The following is a 22,694-nucleotide window of genomic DNA, read 5'->3' as shown; positions in this document are numbered from 1 at the left end:
GATGAGTGGCATTTGACTGAGAAAGTAAAAGGATGTTAGTCTTTTTCTCCTTTGTTTTAATTTCCAAAGAACAAACAGGAAAATCATCTTCTCCCTCCATGCTATTCTTCTATTTAAAAAAAAAAAAAAGAAAAAAAGATTGGAGTTTGGGCCCATGGTCCTGGACTCCCTGCACAGTAACTAAATACATAGGAATATTTAATCTGGTAGTTTAGATAAAACATTGAACTGTCTGGACATCGCAGGCTGAAGATGAAGTCCTGCTTTACTAAAATTAGGTCATATTCCTACACACAGGATGTCTGCAGGATTTGGTCCAAGTCACCTGAAGTCTATATTCCTCCAATGCATTAAAAGTTCCCAAAATAACATATGGCTCTGCTTTCCTGCAGCAATTCAAGTTCAAGAAACTCAAGGATGCAGGCATTCACTCAATTTTTTTTTTCTTTTTCTTTTTCTAAAATTTATGTTTGGATCCCAGCAATTCATCTTGTGCCATAAAATGTTTATGGTTTCAACTTGAATGGAGAGCCCAGCAGCCTTCAGAGATCAAAGGGCCATTCTTACTGTCAAAACTGTAAGCTTCACCATGATAACTTCGTTTTCATTGCAGTTTCAATACAGATATCAAAATACATAACCCTCCTAGCTGCCAATAATCTAAGAAAACCATGCAACACTAACAAGTTTTTAGCTGATCACAGAACACACAATTAGCTTTTGTCAAATGCTTTTATTTGGAACAGCACAGTCACTTGCAACTTTTTAAGGCTACAATTAAATGGCCAAAAATTTGTAACATGACAGAAAACACAGTTTTTCTGCAGAAAAAGGTTTTTTAAAAAAAAAAACAAAAACCAAACCTTTATCTCCTTCCACCACAAAGATAAAAGCATATTTTTATTTTAAGTCATTATTTCCTCTTTCAGCTTCTCTCCTAGGTGCAGGAAGGGGTTTTAGTTTCCATTCTTAGATGAACCACTTGGCCCAGCAAGCTTGTTCAATGCTTCAAAGCTATGACACTGCATTTACTTCAAACATTTTACACCCCAGATTAGCCAGGACCAGAAGCTGTGCACATGCTGTATATGGCCAACCTCGAAAATGACATTAAGCCAGTTTGTCACTCTCATCACTTCAATCATTATTGATGGACTAGGCAGTGACTTGGGTAAGCACACAATACCTGGAAATGGACCAAATCAATCCTCTGACCTCATTAAAATCGTGATATTTGCTGTAAGCAAGAAGGCCACTGCTGTAACTTGTAGGTTTTCCTTTTCAGCTGCTGCTTCATGAACAAAAGAGCAAAAGAAGCCTCTCCCTGCACTCAGATCTGCACTCCTGTTACAGTCTCTAAGCCAGTAAAAGTTAAATATCCCTTAAGTGAATAGATGCATATCTATAAATATGTATCAGTATAAATATATAAAGGCCACACTTAAATACTTTGAACCCACCTAAGTGATATTTTTAATTGCTTGTAACTCTGCCCCTATGCACATCTAAGACATATTGTCCTGCTATAGGAACGTATTTATAAAAAATTAAAACCAACAACAAAAATGCCACAACCAAACAGCAACAACAAAGTCCAAAGTGAGACAGAAAATTGGTGGGTTAAGATTTACTCCTGCAAAAGCTAGCTGGCTACACCAGGATCTTACCAAGCATGTTGGCTCAGATAAACTGACAGCACATTTGCAGGTCTTAGGCAGCACCCATGCAGCTGCTGTTTCCTAGTAACATCTGAGTAACTATCCCAGGTTTGTCTCACTTAAAAAAAAGTAAGATATTGTTACAAAGTATGCTGAAACAGTGAGCTAATGTACTGGAAATCACCTAGAAATCACTATTAACTTTTTACCAGAATCTTGTGAAATTTCCAGTTAATAGCATTCAAATTAAAGTTGTCAGGGGGGAAAAAAAAAAAAAAAGAAACAACACACCAGAAAACCAACATAACAGCTTATGTATAAACATAGAGGAGCACAAAAGCAAAAACTCATGCTCTGCCTTTTCCTCTTCATGGGGAAAAGCCCATGCTAAACCTCCCTGGCAGAAGCTTCCCCCACAGCCCAGACCAGAGAGCAGGGTGACATTTGGTACACAGACTTCTGATCAGTTTTTAGTGAGCCTGTGGTGAAGTCCTTTTTAGAGATGATGTGAATTACAGGTATGAAGTGCTGGAAGAGGTTCTAGTTTCAGTCTCTGAAGTACCTTCATGGCAGTAACCACATGATTCAGAACAGGCTGTTCTCACCACTGCTACCAGTTGAACACAGGATATTGTTTTGCTTTGCACCAAGACATTGCTCAGATCTTAAAGGACTACATAATCCAGCAAAAAAAAGCAAACCCACCTGAGTTTCTAGCAATAACGTCCTAAAAGAGCAATGGAAAACTCTGGAAGTTTCCCTGGTTTTCAATGGAGCTTTGCCATTTGGAAGTCTCCAGTCATTTCAAACAATTCTTACTTCATCAGCCATGTTTCCCTCAAGCTTTCACTTGTGAAAAGTGGCCTTGTTTTAAAAGTGAAATGCACTCAATTTCAACCACAGTTGCATGTCCTTTGTAAAACAGACAGCTGCCCACACAAGAATACATGTTCCAAATCAGAGGGAACTGACATCAACCAGAGATGCATCAGATATAGTGCACAGATGCACTCCATAACACTGCTGGTCACTGGCACTCCAGCTTCATCCCAACACTTTTCCAAAGGGGATGGGGACAAGCTGAAAGCTCAGAAGGTGCTGGAAGATGGCAGGAGAGAGGTAGTTGGGCCATGTCCAGAGGAGATGACTGTCCTTGGTCATCCTTCTAAGACCTGAGTAGCCAAGAACACAATTGTCACCTTCAGACCTCTGCAGCCTGCACACTGCCTTGCATTTTTACCAGCAAAAGAGCCAAGAGTTGAGAGGCACCCTAAATTTTTTTTAACATTCAACGACAAGACTTGCATATCAAAGCCCACATGTGGAAATCACTAACGTTTATGGAGCCACTTAACTGCACACTGAAGCCTGAAATGAGTTACAGATGGACAGGCTGTGCTTACCTACCCCATACATGCCTGATGCAAATAAATGAGAAACTGGGTTTTGGTCACCTCTTCCAGTGGCACTGGTGGTCTCTATCTAATCTCCACTCTCCCTAGTAAACACCCCCGGACTCTTGCTTTATGTCTGCTCACAGTATTTCAGGGCATGTCCCTCCTGTATGCTCTCCACCACGTGAAACTGAGCAACAAAGTATTTTACTAATTTGGAGCCATGTTTTCAAAAGGAGAAAAGCTGAAAGTCTCATGGAGTTACAATGAGAACCTGGGCAATCTAATGTATAAATCATTTCTGAAAATGGTATTTAAGCAAAGACTTTTAAAAGCTGTTAAAATCTTATGCTGTATTTTGTATTATATTAATCATAGCAGTGGCTTCATAAGAGGGAGTTTTTACACTTTACCATAAAAGATACACGATATGTAATATTTGTATAAGTTAACATTTATTTTTCCCCCATCATATCCAGTTTACTCATCTGTGGATTGCATTAGAGGTCAGAGAGATGCTGTTCTTCTCACATGAGATTGGTTTTGCGCAGCTCTGAACAAGGCTGTGCTACCTTGTCCTCTCCCACCCTCTGGTACATACCCAAAAAGACACTACTGGGGTTTGTTCCTTACTTCTGTATCTCAAAATTAGATTTGCAACATGGCAGAGTGTAGATCCCAATTAAAACATTAATCATAAATTAATTTATAGCTTCAGCACACACAATCCTTGGCATTTGATTTCGTGGGCATAACCACAATTCTGTTATTTCCTTGCAGAAGTTATGCTTGATGTCTTTGACACCTTCCCCAACCTCATGTATTTCGTCTGCCTGCAAGAGATGTGCTTACACACCTGAATTAGGGGCTGACATGCTCTTCAGCCATCAGGGACTGCACCACCACCTCTAAGTTGCAGACATCCTAACACATAGCAGCTTTTCTTCAGCATTTCCACTCTTACAATACCTAAAGGAAAATGCCCTACTCAAAAATTAGGCTTCCCAAAACTGTCAAAAACTCTTACTTGGCTCTGCTATCTCACTATGTCACAGAAAACTTATTAGACAAGTCTTTCCTACAGTGTATTGGGAAGGACATACCATTCATTCAATACATTCCACAAAATTTTAAAATACAAACAAAAAGTTGTTAATTACTTGTTGACTTCTCAACTGATAATCTTTTCTAATTTCTAAAGAGACTGAGTGAAGAACAACTGGGAAAAGCCCATATCCTTACAATAGAAAGCAGCTCAAGACCAGCTTCTTAGCAAGACATTTTCTAGACTTTAAAAATAAACATTCCCTGAAAAACCTGGATGCTAGGAATAAAAATAACTACTGTAAGGAAATGGCAGGATGAGGGAGGATAAGAACATCACAAGCATCAAACAAGCCAATAAAAACTTCATTAGAATAAATGACTGTATAAGTCAGAACAGCCCCCATGCTGGAGACTTCCAACAATGCTACCATGACAAAGTTAGAGTGCCAGCACAGTTCTGATACCTCAGAGTTGAATATACAAATCAATTAAGATGCCAGAAGTATAGATCAAGATAAGCCAGACAATCCAAGAAATACTTGAATTCTCTGCTGTCTCACAAGAGCTTCCACTGCAGCCTTTCCCTTTTTGCAGCCTCTAACACTGTCTTTTCATTACTTGACCACATTTTAACTTAACACACAGCAGCCTAAAACCTTTAAGCCTGTTACTCCTCTGTCAAACTTTGTACAAGCTGCTTGATGAGTTCAGAAGTTACTGGAAAAGAAAGGAGAAAGAAGGAAGGGCAGTGGCACACACTAAGTCACACTGGTTCCCCGAAACAGAACAGGTTTAGAGCAGTTTTATGTGCACAGAAACACAAAACCTTCCTAAAAAGAGGCAATACCAGCTGCTTTAAATGTGTTAGAGAGACTGAGAAGGGGGAGCCCATCCCCTAAAAAACTGATAGAGATGTCCACTGCATGCAAAATTGCACAAGTGACCAGGTTTTCATTTTGGTTTTACCACACAGATGTCTTTTACCCTTGAAGATACAACCAAATTTATTTATTCCCAGTGTGAGAAAAACTAATTTTCCCTACAAAAAGCATAAAATACAGTCCCAATTCACTGTCGACTACCATTAGCTTGAACAGTGGAATTCTACACATTTTATTTTTTGGGGGGGAAAGTGGGGTGATAAATAGGAAATATGCATCTAGACAAATATTTCTGCCTTTTTTTCTTCTGTAGAGCCCACTCATTTCTCCCTCTTGTAAAGCCATATGAAACTGGGCTATTTCAATGACAAATACAGCACAATGGTTACCAGACATCTCTCATTCATGATCCTAGCATTTCCCACCCCCTTCGCAACCATGTAAACCCAGATTTTTATTGAAAAGGAGGAAAAGAAGAAGGCAGGAAGCATGTTGCTAATTTGGCCTTAAAGGAAAAACTCCTTTGATTTCCAAAATCTGTACGTTTCTCAGACTTACCACATATTAGAAGCCCAGTGTGAATTCTGTCATCATTTTAGGGGTAGGTACAGTAAAAAGCATTAGTAGGACATCAAGAACTCTGCACCCATGGAGCTGGGCACAGAAGGTAATTAACAATTTTCTTCTCTATGGGGAAAGTAAGACCACACAAGACAGATGTAGAAAGGCAGCCCCCAGACTGCACACAGACTTAAGTCCTTACTGCTATCCACTGCTCAAACATACATCACATGAAAAGTTATCAAAGTAGTTTAACTTGACCCATCAATGATCTTCTGAGACATAATAGAATGATCACAAACAATTAAGAGTGTTATCCTACAAAGTGTAGGATGAAGCTGAACTAATTAATGTGCTCTGGACCTGACAACACTGTATGGATGTGGTGACCCACAGGGAGAGGCAACTTATTCCAAAAGCAGGGAGCTCAGGACTCCAGCTCTAGATTGAATTATTGGCCACAAGCTACCCAACTCCTGTCTCTTGTGTTTTCTCCTTATAAAACAGGGAACAACACTTTCACTTTTTCATCTAAGAAACACTTGATATTTATCATAAGTATTATTACCTGCATCCAAAGCTGGGAGCAGTAAGATAACTGGGCTCTGCTGCTTCAGATGTCTTCAACAAAACAGTTTGGGAATCCTGTCTGTGGATCTCAGAGGTGAGCAGCACTCTTTTCCAGCTGTTCTATCCACTTTGACCCAATGGAGAGATGATAAAAGTGCAACTTTCCCAGCTGATAGCATTCCTAAATTTGAGCAGAGTTTAAGAGAGGGGGAACAAGAAAAGAAAAAAGGGTATGAGCTAATCTGGTGTAACCTTCTAACTGGTTTAGGTTAAGAAGCTTAAACCAACTACTACCCAACTACACCTCACACAAATATTTCTCCTAAGTACCTGCTTAATACCAGTATTTATTCTCATTATTTTTTTCCAGTAATGTCTGCAAAAAGGAAAAGACTACAGTTGAGCCAAACATAGCAGACAGGAGAGTTCAGTCACCTGTGCCCACAGATCCTCACAAGTGGGTAAGTTTGGTTACTTAATCAAAACCTATAGAGGAGGAGCCAAATGAGCCTTGTCTCCTCTCCCTCAAGTCCCTATCAACCTGACCTGTCACCAAAGGTCCTCTCTAGAGTAGATGTCATCATTACCATTCTAAACATGAGAGAAATACCCCATCCCACCAAGATTCAAGAAAATACACTACCAGCAGACTCACAATGCTCTGAAAGTCACTATCAAGGTCTTTATCTATAATCTACTTCGTGGTCTCTTCTGTATATGCAAGACTGCACTTGTCCTTTTGTGCTCCATTATAACCAAACCCTCCTCTCTGTCCCAGGAACAGCAGATGGTTGGAAGTTGGAGGGGATCTCCAGAGATCTTACAAGTCCAAATCTTCTGATCAAACCAGGGTCAACCAGAGCAGGTTCCCCAGGACCAGAGAGTTCTGAGTATCTCCACAGATGGAGAATACACAACCTGTCGGGACAACTTCTTCCAATGTCTGAACACTCACTGTGGAAAAAATTCCTGTCTCTAAAGAGAATTTACTGTATTTCTGTCTGTGCCCCTGAGCCTACTCATCTCAAGGCTAAAGTGGCCCAGCTCCCTCTGCCTCTCCTCCTATCATGTCCATACTCTCAAAATGAGGTTTCCCAAAGATTTCTGTACACTTTTACTGTATTTTCATGACTGAACTACATGACTAACAGTAGATATATCTTCCCCAGCATTCTTTGCATCAGCTGAGAAATAAAGCAGCAAAAATTAAATCACCAACAAAATTACTGATTAAGTGTAACTGGGACATGAACACATTTGAGACCCACTATATGCAGGGCTTTCTCATTTCATTAAAAGTTACACTTTAAGCAATGGGACATTTTTAATCTTTTCTGTGTCCCAGCTACATATAATCCAAGTTTTTATACCAAAATATTGTGAGGCAATGATTTAATGCTTTAAAAGAAATTAGCTTAATATGGCAATATAGGCCAGACACAGAATCCTATTAAAAAAAAAACACATCAGCTTTGTCTCCCAAAGCCTTCTCTATCACAAAACCATAGTAACCAGCATTATTTTTTTTTTTTTTTTTTTAGCTTTTAAGCTTTTAATGATGGAAGTCCAAGTTAACCTTTATTTTGTCCTGGGCTAAATCCACTGTGACATCCTTTTTACACTTTTAAATATAGAAACTTTTTGGAAGGCTTCCAGTACTTTGAAATAAACACATTTACAAGATAGGCAACAATTAACATGAGTGGTAATAGAGGCTCCTGAGACAGTTCTCAAGTCCCTCTGATGAGATATCCAGATCTGTTTATATAATTTTTTTTTATTTAATACTTAATTTCAGAAATCACTCCCTTACCATCTTTAGCAAAGTGGGTGTTAGCTTTCTATTCCAAACAAAAGTGATATGGGAAAGGAGAAAACACTATAATAAAGTGTTCAAATAGCAAAACTACATTAAAAAGACAAAAAAACAGACATTAAAACAGTAAAAGTTTATTCTTAATGATGTCTAAAAGACAGAGCTGACTGCATGGGATGCACTGAACATGACCATTTCACCCTGTAGATGGTTGAGCCAGAGGAGCAGCAGCTGCATTAGATAGAGAGATTTGAAGATTGTGATGTTTATGCACCTAACAGTTGATAACTCTCCACTTCTGGACTGCAACTTAGATTACATGTTTCTACTTATTCCTCAGGATGGAAGCTTTAATGCTTTTTTACTTCAGTCTTCATGGAATAACTTCAGATTCTCAACAGCAGTGTATGTGTCAGAGTTTCCAATTCCAAACAGATAGGGCAGAAATAAAATGAAGGATATTTACCAAAATGTAAAATCAAACTGGCAAAGTCTGGGGTCTTTAATTATTGAATACCAAGGGAACTGGTTGAAATAGATCCTGAATCACCCATGATTATCTCTGCAAGCCTTTGGAAGCTGGAAAAGCTCCCACAGACAGGAAGTGCTACCAAAACCAAAATTTACTCCAAAAGAGAAGAAAAAGGAGCAACAAGAATTACAGACAAGTAATCCTTTCTTCCATACCATATTAATATAAGTGATTAAGCAATCTACTTTTACAAAGCTAAAGGACTGGGGGTTAAAGACTCAGAAGAAAAAAAAAAAACAAAAAAACAAATACCCACAAACCTCACATCCAACCAATTTTAATTTTCCCCTTTGCCAAGGAGTGCATCCTGACTTCAGTGGAGCTTTTTCACACATTTTAGAAAAAGAAGAGGAAATATGATCTAGGTTATAGCAGTACAATGCAGGAATATCACAAGATAGAGAACTGCACTGCAGAAATCAGTACCAGTAATTTGCTGAAAGAATGATAGAACATCTGAAACAGGCAGGAACCCATCTTCAATCCGGAATGCTTGAGTCTTGTCATTGATTCCAGAGTACACACTTGAAAACCTCAGCAGGTAACCCTAAGCTCTGGGAGGTGTTGCCAGTGAATACCAGAATTTTAATATTTCTTCAGCTTAGGTGTCACTTTTTGATTGAGAGTTTGAACCCCAAGAAAGAAGCTTAGCAATTAAATTCTGAATTACAATCTGCACAAAGTTGACAGAACCTCATTTTTTAAATGTACATTTAAGTCAGGAATGGTTCAGGCAGGTTTTGTCCTACCTGAAAGCAAGACATGAACAATCCCCAGGATTTACTTACAGATGACATCTCAACAAGTGTAGTACAGATCTACACAGAACCATTGGAAATGGGATGGAGAAAAGTGGATGAAAAGATGCTTCCACAGCAGTGAAACAGCAGAATTTCCAGCACTGCAGAGTGCTATACCCATCCTCACTTATCTCCTGCTCATCTCCACTACTTCTGTTCTTCACAATCTAGTTTTTCTGTGCTGAACCTTAACGTGGAATAAAAGAATGCAGAAGCAATGCTGAGTTAAACCAACGTAACTCTCCTAATCCCTACACAAGCTGCTCTGCAGAGACACTGCTCAGCTCATTGGTTTTAAAAACAAACAATTTTTTAAGTTATCAGGGAAGTAGCCATACAGTATTTTTCTCCTATAGCCAAGTACACATATGACTTTCAGTAACCAATTATCAGAATGCAGAAAAATTAGATCTCCAAACTTCTGACATTTTTCACAAGTAGAAATTATTTTTAATAAATCAGGATTTTAAAAGATAAAACCAAACAGAAGACTACTACAATCTTCCAGCCATGTTTTTGCTACGTTTTAATGTTAAAACATTTGAATGGTGAAATCTTCATTTGAAGATGACTCATTACAATGTGTTCCATTTGGGGAACAAGAGTTTAATATCCTACATCAAGTAAACAAAACACATTCTCTTAATTTAAGAGCAATATCTACACTGATGCTAAAAGAAGTTTCTTCCTCCTACCTGCCACAACACAGAAGCACCCAACACAACAGGATGAGGTTGCCAGAAAGCTCTAAGACTGAAAAATACATTATTTTGTATATGTGGCTGAGCTGTGAAGCTGAACCAGAAATTACACCCAAGCTTAGGATAGTAAGCCTTTTCGCCAATGAATTTCTTGTTGTAAAGTCAACAATTATAATTTATTCTGATACTTTGTGTCACCATATTAGTAGTTATTTTTCAGGAATCCCAGAGCAGCAACAAATAATGCCATAGAAGAGGACTGATATAATTACAGGCTGAAAAAGATAGGCCAGCACCCTTACACTCAAAACTACCCTCTGTGGCTCCTTCATACCCCATATGTTGCTAATAAAACTGTTTGAATCATACCTATGAGACAGTTTTACTGATATTGTATCAGGTCCCCAGGTTCTTTGTATGAGATACGATGTCACCAGCACTATAACTATGCAAATTTTGTGATACAGGATCCCAGAGGACCCAATATTACATACGTAATGCACAGTATGAAACGGGGCATTAACAATAAGTCTGGTGTTATATAAATGAAACCACTATGTTTATTGAAAAGCTCACCACACTACAATGAAATCAAATTTAAAATGCAATAAAGAGCGACTGATGCGCTCCTGGAAAAAAAAATAGCAACTTTGGTGGTTTTTCCCCCAAACAATGTAAATTTTGCTTTGTGTTCATGTGACAAGGCTTTACCCAAACTTTCAGCACCTAAATAAAAGCAATTCCTGCAGCAGTATTAATTAATGACTTAAAATAGGAACCTTCTGAGCCCCGTTTTGAAAAACAAACATGACTTTGAGAAAGAATTTGAACTGTTTTCACATGCATTCATGATTCTCAGTTTCCACCATTAATAAAAGAATAAATGGGAAATGATCACGATAAAGACTAAGAACAGCAGCAGTTAAAAAAAAAAAAAAAAAAAAAAAAAAAGAAAAGAGCAGCTTGGGGATATCAACACACATCCTGCTGAAGCACCTCAGAAGTATCATCTTGTGGTCAGAAAACACCTGCGCTTTAATTCTGCATCTCACTTCAAATATCTGTATGACCTCAGGCAAAGGATGCTTCTTCCCAGCTCGTATCACGTGAAGGAACATCTCTTATTTCCTGCATAAGAATCTGGTCAGTGCTTTGCAGACAAGACCTATAAAAAAAAGACATGACTGAAAGATCTTAAGAAAAATCAGCACTGCAAGAAGAAACACGACAGATGCAATCGGAATTCTGACAGTACAAGCAGCTTGATACACATTCCTCTTTTCTATGTTTCCAGTGATTTCCTCCCTCCTCTATTAATTTATTGGTTTGCAGCAGGTGGGGAATACTGGGGCTTGTAAAAAGCAGCCTCTTTTTGAAATACATCTGAAAAAAGGCAACAGGCTAGCATGATAAAGTCAGTTTGGTAAAGAGCCAGGCTTAGGAGATTAAAAGTACATTATTTCACCAAGGTGCCGTGAGAATTAATAAACCAGATAATTTTGTAAAGTAAATGGTACAGTAAATGTGTACAGTCAATTGTCTAATATGTTGAGGGGAAGAAAACCAGAGAATTCCCTTGAAATGCTTATAATGCCTTTGAATACAGATAGAAGACACAAATGACACGTACCACAACCAGCTAAGAAGTCTCACACTGAGAAGCACTGACTTTAACTAAACCATGCAAGGTTTTACTGGATGGAAGAAATACCAAGTAAGCAAAAGGATGAACTGTTTCCTGTGAGGATAACCTGTGTGCTTCCACCTCTGGGGCAGCTTAAGCAGGAACTTTCCCTGAAGGTTTTCCTGGACACCACTCTCTGTGCTATATGAAAACTGTAATAGTTTTAGTCTCTACTTAAAAAAAGAAAAATAAATTAAATAGCAGTTTAGGTGACATTTTACAAGGCAGAAAGTAGAGACTGAATCCCATGAACATTCTGCCCTCTGGCACACAGCTACATTTTCTCATCACACAATTCAGAATTATGCACCTATTCCCAAAGTTTGAAAAACACAAAACCCCTCCCCTCCAATATGGCCCAAAGCTGTTATGAAGCAACTTATTTTTAGAAAAAGCACTTATGCAGATACTTAATTTTAATTAATAGTCTCACTGACTTCAACATTTGCACAGCAAGACAACTCCACACTTCAATTAAAGGATGCACATAAATGCTTTGCTGATTCACGGCCAAATGCATGACAAGAACATCATTATATGAAATGCTCGTAAAATTTAAAGAAAAAAATATCAGCAACCTCAGCCTCAAACAGAGCATTAGAAACCCTGTAAAACTCACAGCTTGAGCACAACTTACAGGTTGCTGAATCTACAAATGCCAAGATACATTCAAGGAAATTATTGCAGAGTGAGAAAAAGAACTTTGGGGAAGTCTCTTAACTAAGTGGAGATGACAAGAGCCCCAGGTTTCTATCCTTGGCATCTGCCAAGATTGGGTTTTCAGGTGTTAAGGATTCATTATGAAAAGAGTGGAGGCAGCTGCACCTTTACTTCTGATTACTTGCTCTCCTTTTCATAGAATCATAGAATTGGCTGGGTTGGAAGGGACCTCAGAGATCATCGAGTCCAACCCTTGAACCACCCTTGCGGTTGCTAGATCATGGCACTGAGTGCCACATCCAGCCTCTTTTTAAATATCTCCAGGGATGGAGAATCTACTACTTCCCTGGGCAGCCCATTCCAATGTCTGATCACCCTCTCCATAAAGAAATTCTAATATCTAACCTGAACTTCCCCTGGCACAACTTAAGACCATGCCTTGGTCTTGTTGAAAGTCGTCTGGGAAAAGAGACCAACGCCCACCTGGTTACAACCTCCTTTCAGGTTGTTTTCCCTTCTTCACATCCTAGATAAGCTGATTACTCTCAATAAACCATTAATTACACCCAGCTCAGTTGCACCACAGGTCATACTGAACACCTTCAGCAGGCATTCACTTCCAGGGAACAGCCATTCTGAATGGCAATGCTGCCTATCATAACATACCTATAATAAATCTAATCTTCAAATAATATGACACATAAAAAAAAAAATCACTAGTATCACAAACTGTAAGCTTCAACTTTTAGACAGAATCCTTAAAGGTCGTTATTAACCAATTCTGGTTGAAATTCTCCCTGATCCTATTTATAAGCAAAACTTGGTGTTTGAAGCCTGTGGGTCATAACTACCAACACATAATTTTAGAAGTTTAGGCATTAAAAAAACCCTTTCAAGAGATACATAAAAAGTAATCAAGGTGTGAGGGGAGATTAAGACATCAAGAAAATTACAGTTGATTGTATAAATGAGCTGAATGCATAAATTGAAAGCAGGAGCCACCAAGAGTTAAATAGTTTAAATAAATGTTAAAGGTGAGAAGTGGCCCTGCAAATAACCTGCTTCCTTTCTCCTTCTTCCTGATGTCAGTGCTGTGCCATTAACCTGGGTGATGGGGTGGGCAGAAGCCATAGGAGATCACTGGTAGCTGTAGTGCTCACCTCCATGTGATGTTCCTTTTGGGCGTCTATCTCCACACAAACTTCCAACCAGCCCTTTAGACAGCTACCTCCTCACAAACTGCACCTAAAAAGAGTCTTACACTCGCAAAATCTGCAGCAGTTAATAGCCAACAAACCAGGCTTAGCATTGCAAAGCTGCACTGCAACAGCAGCAGGGGAAAAGAGACCAAGTCACCTCTTCATCACCTAGAGCAGCAGGAACAGGATGGCCCTGATGAGGGACAACCCAAGCAACAAAAAGGATGCAAAAGTACAGGTAGAAAAAACAACATCTGAGCCATTTCCTAGAGTTTAAGACCCAGGACAGCAGATCAGCTATTTGCCTTGCCAGACTGCCCTGCACTCACATCCATTTCACAAGCTAAACCAAAGCCAGGCCAAACCCCACTTGGCTCAGCACAGCACCAGTTGTGCATTTCTGCAACCCTTTCACACCTAATTATCAGAGCACACGATCCATCCAGGTATCACCCAAGATCTAACCTGAGAAGTGACTAGAACCAAAATCTGTTAATTGGTTAAGGGAACACAGAGAGCAAACACAGCACACCAGAAGATTTTCTGAAAATGCAGTATTTTTATTCTGACTCCATTAAGCAGTTCTGAAGGGTTAATGAAAAAGCTACCAAGAAATAATACAGAAGAAGAGGGCTGCTGACACCCAATCCTGCCAACCCATGATGAAGTGCAAAGACCTTTCCAGTAGTAAAGATTCAAGCCAAGATGGTGAAAGAACTACAAGTACACGTGGATTTGCCCACTTCATCCAGAAGCAAAGTTTATTTGATTTTAGTGAGACAGCATTTTGGTAATTCCTCCCTGAAACACAGATTCACTCTTACTACCCCTCAGTTAAAAATACAGCTTAGTCACTATTCTTAAAAAAAAAAAAAGACTTCTTAAAAAAGAAAAAAAACCAAACATTTTTTCACACCAAGGATTGGTAAAGAATAGAAAAATCTGCCTAAACATCCAGAACAGTGAACATTTACCTCAACATTAATATCAATTCACTTAAGAGAGAATCAGTCAATGAATTCATGTATAGGCACATGGATTATTTCCACAAATTCTGTTAGGCAAGACACAATCTTTAATTTACCACTGCTGTTTTTTAAACAAGAACTGAAGACAAGTCCAGAGAGAGCATGAGTTAGTTTCTAAACAACTTGTATAGATGCTTTTTAACAGGACCAGACAAAATACTCCTTAAACTTGCATTTACAAGCCAAAGCTGACCTCAGGCATCACATTCACTATATATGAGATAACCTATGTGGGTACTGACCTTAATAATACTACAGGGGCAAATTCTGCACAAGAAAGACAAGCTCTTGAACAAATGTTTTCCAATGTATTAGGCATACTGAAGCCTTTTTCTGCATCAAGAACTGCATGTCACATTCCTTAAACTGTTTTTCTTAACCAAATATGCTGTGGACAACCTACCAAGGATGCCCCTCGGTGTTCCTCTTTGAGGTTCTCATCTACAGTTTCCACTAACAATGAAAATATGTGGATTTTTTGCCCTCAAAAAACACAGTCACATCTAGGATCAGCTTTCTTCAGCTCGTGTGCCAAGAAAATACCATAAGTGATTATAGACTTTCAACACTAACAGAAGCTCTGATAGAGATTTTTATTGACTTTAAATCAAGCACAGATCCAGAGCCCACAGTCATGCAAAAGCAGGGAGAGCAGAAGACAGCAAGCAGCAGGAATGGCTGTACAAGATGCAGGAGAATCTGATAACAAAACTAGTGACTGGTCTAATTTAGAACAGAAATGGAAAGAAAAAGCAGCTTATTCCACACTTACCAGGCCTTGCTAGTACTACTTACACATAAAAGGCTGGTAAAATGAAATGAGATCTATTTGTCTGTGTATTCCAACATCAGTCAATCCTTGACCATACCTCAAATCATCTAGAGTTCTTTGATTTCTTTCTCTAGATCTTTCAGTTCTGAAGACTGACCAATCCACCTTTCAGTGGATCTTAAAGTTGTTTTAAATGCTTAAAGATAATGATCCAACCTCTTAAGTCCCAGCTCCAGGTCCCAGGACTCAAACTGTACACCATTTCTCTGAACATGAGATTAACCAAACCCTCCAGAGTGGTCACATTTACTTCTTTTTACTCCATATACTACAGAACAAGTAAGAGGCTGGAAACAAACACAAAAACTGGCTTAAACCAAAGTTACAGTTCATTGGGCAGAGTTTTTGTGGACAAGAACATCCACAAGAAAGCATATATATATACATATATATATATACACACACACACATATATATATTAACGTTATAAACAGGTTTTTAATAAAGAATTTTATGTAGACTCCTATTGCAGAAAAAAAGTATGCTTTATATCTCATTAACTACATCACCAAATGTGAAACACCCCACAGATTCTCTATACAAACTCTGCATGTTCTTGATCACTGAGCTTTCTGACTCAAAAGTCTTCAAGTTGTAAAGCTTTAAGCTACCACAATAAATGAAATAAAATTCACTACTACAATGCTTTAATATTGTCTTTACAGTTAAATACAATACTGGCAATGCTTACCAGGTTGCACATGCCAAGCAGTTCAAGCAATAGTCATGATGATGATAAATGTGTAATCTCATGCCTATTTGCTTTGATTTATATGAACCACAGAACCAAAGTTTTGCATATCCTTTTTAAATCAATAGAAAGGATCACATTTTTCCTGACCTGAATCAGTGTTTGGTCTAAACTGAGGCACTTTTTTTTTTTTTTTCCCCATTAAACGGAATCAAGTCTTTGCACAGCTAAAGATGCCTGGGGCTGCACAATCCTTTGCAATCTCAGCAACTGGCCCTATCATTCCCTCTGATAGTCTTGCTGAAAAAAATAAGATCAACCAAATTTTTCCCTGCCCTTCCAGCTGTGGGAGAAACAGATCAGACTATTCTTTACTTCAGAAGAAAAGGCCCTGCAAAGGTCAACCTTTCATATGAAATACAGATCATTAGCACTGAATCCCAAACTACTTAAATTCTTGCTTTTTGTTTGTATAACTGGGATTCCATCCTACTTCTTTCAGGATGCTCTGTGCCATACATACACATATATATTGTGTATACACACACAGCACCAACAGCTTATTTCTGAAACTAACGTATAATTGCTTATCAGAAAAAAAAAAAAAGCCACCCAATGGTAAGGCATGGCTTTTATTCTCAAAAGTTCCATGCTCATGAGACAAACTGCAATTCAAACAAGCTTCACTGTAGCCTCCTCTGAATGCAAAAACAACCACCAGCCACACAATACTGACGGGAAAACGTAGGTGCAGAGTGCCAGCTACCTAACTGCTAAGTGTTAGTTATTTTTTCTACCACAAGCCACAGTTATGCTTGCTGTCCCATAGAGAGAGAGACAGTCTTCTCCTCAAAACAGTTAATTCTCTCCTGGAATGTAAAATCTAGACCAAAAACTCACATGGTAGCATCTAAGCCTGTGCAGTTCCCATGCAATGCTCCAAATCACTGTTTACTCTGGGGTTTGGTCCACACCGAGCAAGGCAACAGCCTACCACATCACCCTTCCTTCAAACATACCTCACATACAGAAAAGGACTAATGTAACTTGTCAGTCCTCATTCCAAAAGAGCAATACTGACAGTTAAATATATGGTATTTATGGGAAGCAGAAGAGGTGTGGGTTACAATTGTGTTGAGTCAGAACAGTCAAGTCACATTATGATACCTGATGCTGCACTGCTAGGTCCTGTAAAAGCAAGCCTTATAAATCCCCTAGTCTGAAGAGCCCCTGAAAAGAATATTAAAAAAAAAAAAAAAAAACAAAAAAAACAACACCCAAAAAACTGAAACAGACTTCAGAAGTTTACATACAGCTTCAAAAAGTTACCAACACATATTATTTTTAATTCAAATCCTGAGTGACCTGAAGATACTTTATCCTCCCCTTGAAGTGCAAGGATCTGTGGCAAACAGATCAACATTTTGTTTTTACATTTTAAAACTCTCTTAAGAATAAAATTGCTTCTTTTGAATAGGGCATAATACCTGCCAAATCTCCAAATAAAGGAGAATATGAGGAGTTTCTAGAGAAAGGTATTTGGGGATAGGGACACAAGTATCCCAGTTATTAAAAAATACAAATAAAAAAAAGTTGTCAAGAAAATACAGGAAACTTCCAGAGTTTGGAAAACACATTAACATGGAAATAAGTGTCCTCACATTTTGCTAATACAAAGATATCAATGAACCAAAGCTTGGCTTCTCTGGTTGAAGATGGTTAACTGATGAAAGCAGAGGTTATGAAAAACTGTAATCAAGTTTCATAAAAGCAAATGTGGAAAAGTGGTTACTGGGGTATTAAAAGCTTGGGGGATTTAAGGCTCAGACCAGCAAAATGAAAACAAAAATTTGGACTTCTGACCTTGTGTGAAAGGCAGTGTTTGGGACACAGACAGCTACAACCAGGAGGGCAAGAAGAAAACCACATTATCAGTAAGCAGTAGAGGACAACTGCTACGAGTCTGAAATTTATCTTAAAATCTGGTGACAGTAAGATGTGAAAGTTGTTTTCTCTCCACATCTTTCAGAAGACTGGGATTTAAGGACCCAGTAACATTTCTGATCTCAGAGACTACCAGTTAAGGCCTGAAGCACTGTAACTCATGTCAGACAGGTTGTTATTCCATCCTATGGAGGCAAAAGGGAAGGACTTCATCAGAAGCAGGTCCTCCTCCTCCTCAATAGTGCAGTACACTACTGTGTCAAAACAACTTCACTAACATTTGGGATTCAACCTCTCCCACATCTATAACCCCCCAAGCCTACTCAGCAGAATGACCTGCCAATAAGTCAAGGAGAGAGAGATACATATTCAAATTGAAGACTTTTTTTTTTTTTTTTTTAAAAAAAAAAGCAATTAAAGATTCCATAACACTTTCATATATTACTTGTTGACTGAGAACTAGGCTTTATGATGTAGAAAATTTATTATTTTTATTGACAACACAAAAGAGCTTTGTGTACTAGTTGCAGACTGCATGGAACCATATCCATTTGCTTTTGTGCAAGCTCTGACATAGTGAGTTACATGCAGACACTACACATAACAGGCTTTGAATACAGCAAGTCAGCTGATTTCTCATTCATAAATGTGTCCAGACCTTAATTAAAGTAAAATAATTTAGTTCCTGAGTCTCTGAAAAGAGACAGCTATGTTAAATGATGAGAACCCCAAAGCCAAACTACGACCTGGAGAGATGCTCCAGCCTTACTGGATTGCACTCACTTCTTCCATTTTTGCAGAAACTAACTGCAGAAATAGCACCAAACAATTATAATTTCTGACCTTTTAACATAAATGGTAATTTGTTAGACTAGTTTTTATATCCCATCCCATGTTCTTCCAAATAAGAGCTGCCCAAAAATACTTTCCATGAAAAACTGAATGTTCCCAGTGACAACTCAGATCACGTCATTGTTTGCACATGAACATTAAAAGATGCAACAACAGCAAAAACCACCAGCTATTCTTGTAACTTCAAGACTAAATCCTAAATATAGCACATTTTCAAATTGTCTTTCCTGAAATCCAAATAATATGCTCATCACTTTAACCAAAAGCTAGCAAAGAACAACTTGTATTGTGCTGCAGGCCATAGAGTGAATGTTCTTTATTCAAACCATGGATGGATGAAGATGAAAAGGAGTTTTTGAAAATTTACAACAGTTCTGACACTGCTGAGTATTTCTCCTTACAAGTTATCCCTATCCATCGATCAGACTTATTGCAGACCTTTTATTACCTTCAAAAGTAGTAATTGTCATCAATTCTTCACATCTTTGTACACAACCAAGAGAAGATGCCCAGGCTGTGGGCAGAAGCCAACTGCTGAAAAAGAGAGCAGGAGAGAAGGACCACAGAGGCTGCTTTAATCCTGCTGGTGAGACTGTGGTTTAAAAGTAACATTTTGTAATAAATTTTGTCTTTGCCACAGCACTTAAATGATGTTTTGTTGTCACCTCTCTCTATCCTAAGTAATCATTCTGCTATATAAAAAATGTGTCCAACTAAGGGCAAGTTATTAGAAGCCCTCTCTCCTCTTCTCCATCTCAGATTCATGCATCTCCACCAGTATCACTCCCAGTACTTCAGACCACAGAGCTGTATTTTGCTTGTGAACACTTAAGAATTCTTAATTTCTCTACCCCAAACGAGCCTTCCCCAAAATTAAACTGTTTTTTGACCTGGGACTGGATATTGCCAATGTGTGCTAAACATTTGTTTACCTTTAAGGGTCAAGACACCAGACAAGTTAGAAACAGGAATGTAAAACTACTGATTTCTGGGCAGTTTTTGGCAAGTTTGGTTTCCTACTAAACAGGTCATGCATGGCTTGTGGCATTCTTTGAAAATTCTGTAAACTTTGGCTTTGCAGTTGGAAAAATAAAGTTTCAATTATGAAGAGATTGCAATATCCAAAAAAATCTTTCAAATTTGACTTTCCAAAAGATACATTACCAGACTTGAAGTCAGTCTTTACACAGACAGCATTACAGAAAAAAACTACCATATGCTGAGATGTAAATACAGGCCTATAACATTACAATACATAACTTTATTGCAGTGAAAACACAAGCCTTTAACAAATGTCCCCGACATCTGACTGTGCAACAACCTAGAGGAACTATCACAACTGTAAACTCTGCCTCTTCCCACAAGCAATGAATCTTCTACACAGCACCTGAAAGGGCAAAGAGTCTACAAATGATTCTGGAACTTCCCAGATGATCCCAAGATGTTAAGGTAGAAGTGAAAATACAGATAGTCTGTAACCACATGCAACAAAGTCCTGCAGGAGAGGGAGCAGACAGAGCCCTGACCTTTCTGCAAGATGCCAGAGTTCAAACTTTCAGGTAAGGAACAAACCTAAGTTACTTGATGCTGTTTTCAAAGACTTGATACTTAAAAGGCTAAAGCCCCTGTAGCTAGCAAGGTCCTTTGCTAAGGTTTTCTTTCTTTTTTTCTTCAAATACTATAGCTGTGGGATAACAGAAGAAGCTTCCAACTTAGGTGATTCTTCAAAGGACTGCAGGGCACACCTGGAGATCTTAGAGATGCTGGATGCTAATACCAGGATATGAAACACCTACACTGCAACAAAGAAGATCTAAAACAAGATGTCCACTTTTGGGTGTGCAATTAAGTGACCCAGAACTAGAAACACCATTTAGAAACCCAGAGCCAGTTAGCTGGAAACCACACAGGAATTACCAGGGAGTTCACCTGTGAGATGTCATCTTTACAGAAAAGGACCCAGTTAAATGACAAAGCAAGTGTGGACTTAAGTGACAAATCTCAGAACTCCCGAAATACTCCCTGGTGCATTAACACCACTTGTCTAAAATGCCATCAATAAAACCTTTATGTAGCAGCATCTCACTAATTCTTTCAATTCATTTTTTCTGCATGTATCTATTTTTACAAAGGCTTTACACACACATATGAAAACTCAGTAAAATAAAACTAACATGAGCTCTTGCACAGGATTTTAATTTTTAACTACAAGGAAGACTCAAACCAGAATTTCTGTAATTTGCTTTGCCAGTAGTTAAAATGGTTTCTGTATACCTTATTTGTTAAACAAGCTGAGTAACAGTTAACTAATCACAACATTTTTCAAACACTTATCACTACACACTGCTGATAAGGAAGCTTTCATCCTTTAACCATTAAAACTTTTCCTCTCAAAGCAAGCTATAAGCAGAGACTTCATCACTATTCAAATAACAGAATTACAGAAGTTTTCAGAGCAGTTTACCAAAAATTTCCAAAATTTGTATTATTTCTCAAAGCAATATAATACATTGCACTTGGAAGGTGTTTGCTCTCAGGTTGTTATATATCTGAAGGGGTTTCTAAAGCTAGCCAAATCTCCCCAGCAATGCTGGGCTATAACCATGCTAACCAAAGCAGCTTCACATGTGTTAAAAAATACTTAAAGAAGGAAATCAAGGGAGAGTCTTAATGTTTCAACAGCTTCTTCTGATTTCAGAGAGTGCATTAAAACAGTAAACACTGAAAAAAAAGAACGAACACTGAAAACCCTGGCCATATATTAAGGCAAACAATTTGATAATGCAACATTGTGAATCAAGCCACTTTTTCATAAATTATGATCTAAACAGAGTACTAGTCAATTCACCAAAAGATATCAAAGCTATCCCTTTATTACAAATGATCCAAGTATTCCCCTTGAGGCCACGGCTATCAGAAAGCATTTAGTTAGCTCCCAAGCCAATATTTTTCATTTCTGTTTTATTATGAAACTATAACACATTTTCAATAACTTTTAGCTTTGTTATACAGACCAACAAATAATTTCCCAGAACCCTTTGGAAACTCTGACATGTGAAATGGTTCTCTAGTCATCTCTGTGTATTATTAAGCTGAAATATATATATATATATACACATCAGATTATTTGATCATTGGAGGCAATGGAAAAAGCACTGGGAGCTTCAGGACAGATGGACAAACTTCAGGTCATATAAAACACTACCAAGAAGAAAAATGTGAAAGTTCATGAAAGTGCCCCGGGTGAAACAACTTTGTGTTGCTAAGAAACATCATCCCTGATGATGGATGAATTAAATTGTCTCAGCAGAGCCAACTCCAGCCATCCCTCGTTTATTAGTAGAATGTTTCCTTGTACTGGTAACTTATTTCAACAACTACATAGAAATAAAAAGCTCTACCTTTAAATGAAACTGAGAATTTCAAACTGGCATAGTTAATGCTAGAAAACAGAACAGAGTTCCCACCTTGAAGAGAATTTAACAACTACAATTTCAAAGTTCACTTTCTTAACTGTAATACATAATACAGTCACACAATTAAGAAATTAGTTTAGGACAGTCTGCAATGAAATACACTGTTTCAGTTACAAAATTCTATACAATCCAGTGAAGAATAAAACCCTTCTAAGTACCAAGCAACATAAATATTCAGGTAATCAGATTTTAAACATCACTGAGAGAAAAGTATAATCATTCCTCATGTATTGTTACAACACCACCAGCATAAAAAACTAAGCATGAAGGAAATAATGCAAACCACCTGCTTTTCTCATTTGGAAGCTGTCTTCATGTTTCATCCAGTTTCTCTTCTAGTGTATTACTTACAGGCTGTTTCTTCTGCA

General features: G+C 38.1%; 1 protein-coding gene across 1 annotated transcript in view; it reads right to left on the bottom strand.

Annotated features, from left to right (window-relative positions):
- The window catches only part of GTDC1 (glycosyltransferase like domain containing 1), a 181,702-nt gene that overhangs the window by 149,312 nt on the left and 9,696 nt on the right, over window positions 1-22,694 (bottom strand). The window contains exon 3 of the mRNA XM_030454512.1: window positions 6,110-6,292. The gene's annotated coding sequence lies outside the window, so the exon portion shown is untranslated. The remainder of the gene's footprint in view (window positions 1-6,109; window positions 6,293-22,694) is intronic.

The sequence above is a fragment of the Calypte anna genome, chromosome 7 (genome assembly GCF_003957555.1).
Source record: "Calypte anna isolate BGI_N300 chromosome 7, bCalAnn1_v1.p, whole genome shotgun sequence".
Taxonomy (NCBI): Eukaryota; Metazoa; Chordata; class Aves; order Apodiformes; family Trochilidae; genus Calypte; species Calypte anna.
The sequence above is the reverse complement of the archived record's forward strand: the minus strand, read 5'-3'. Positions and strand labels throughout refer to the sequence as shown.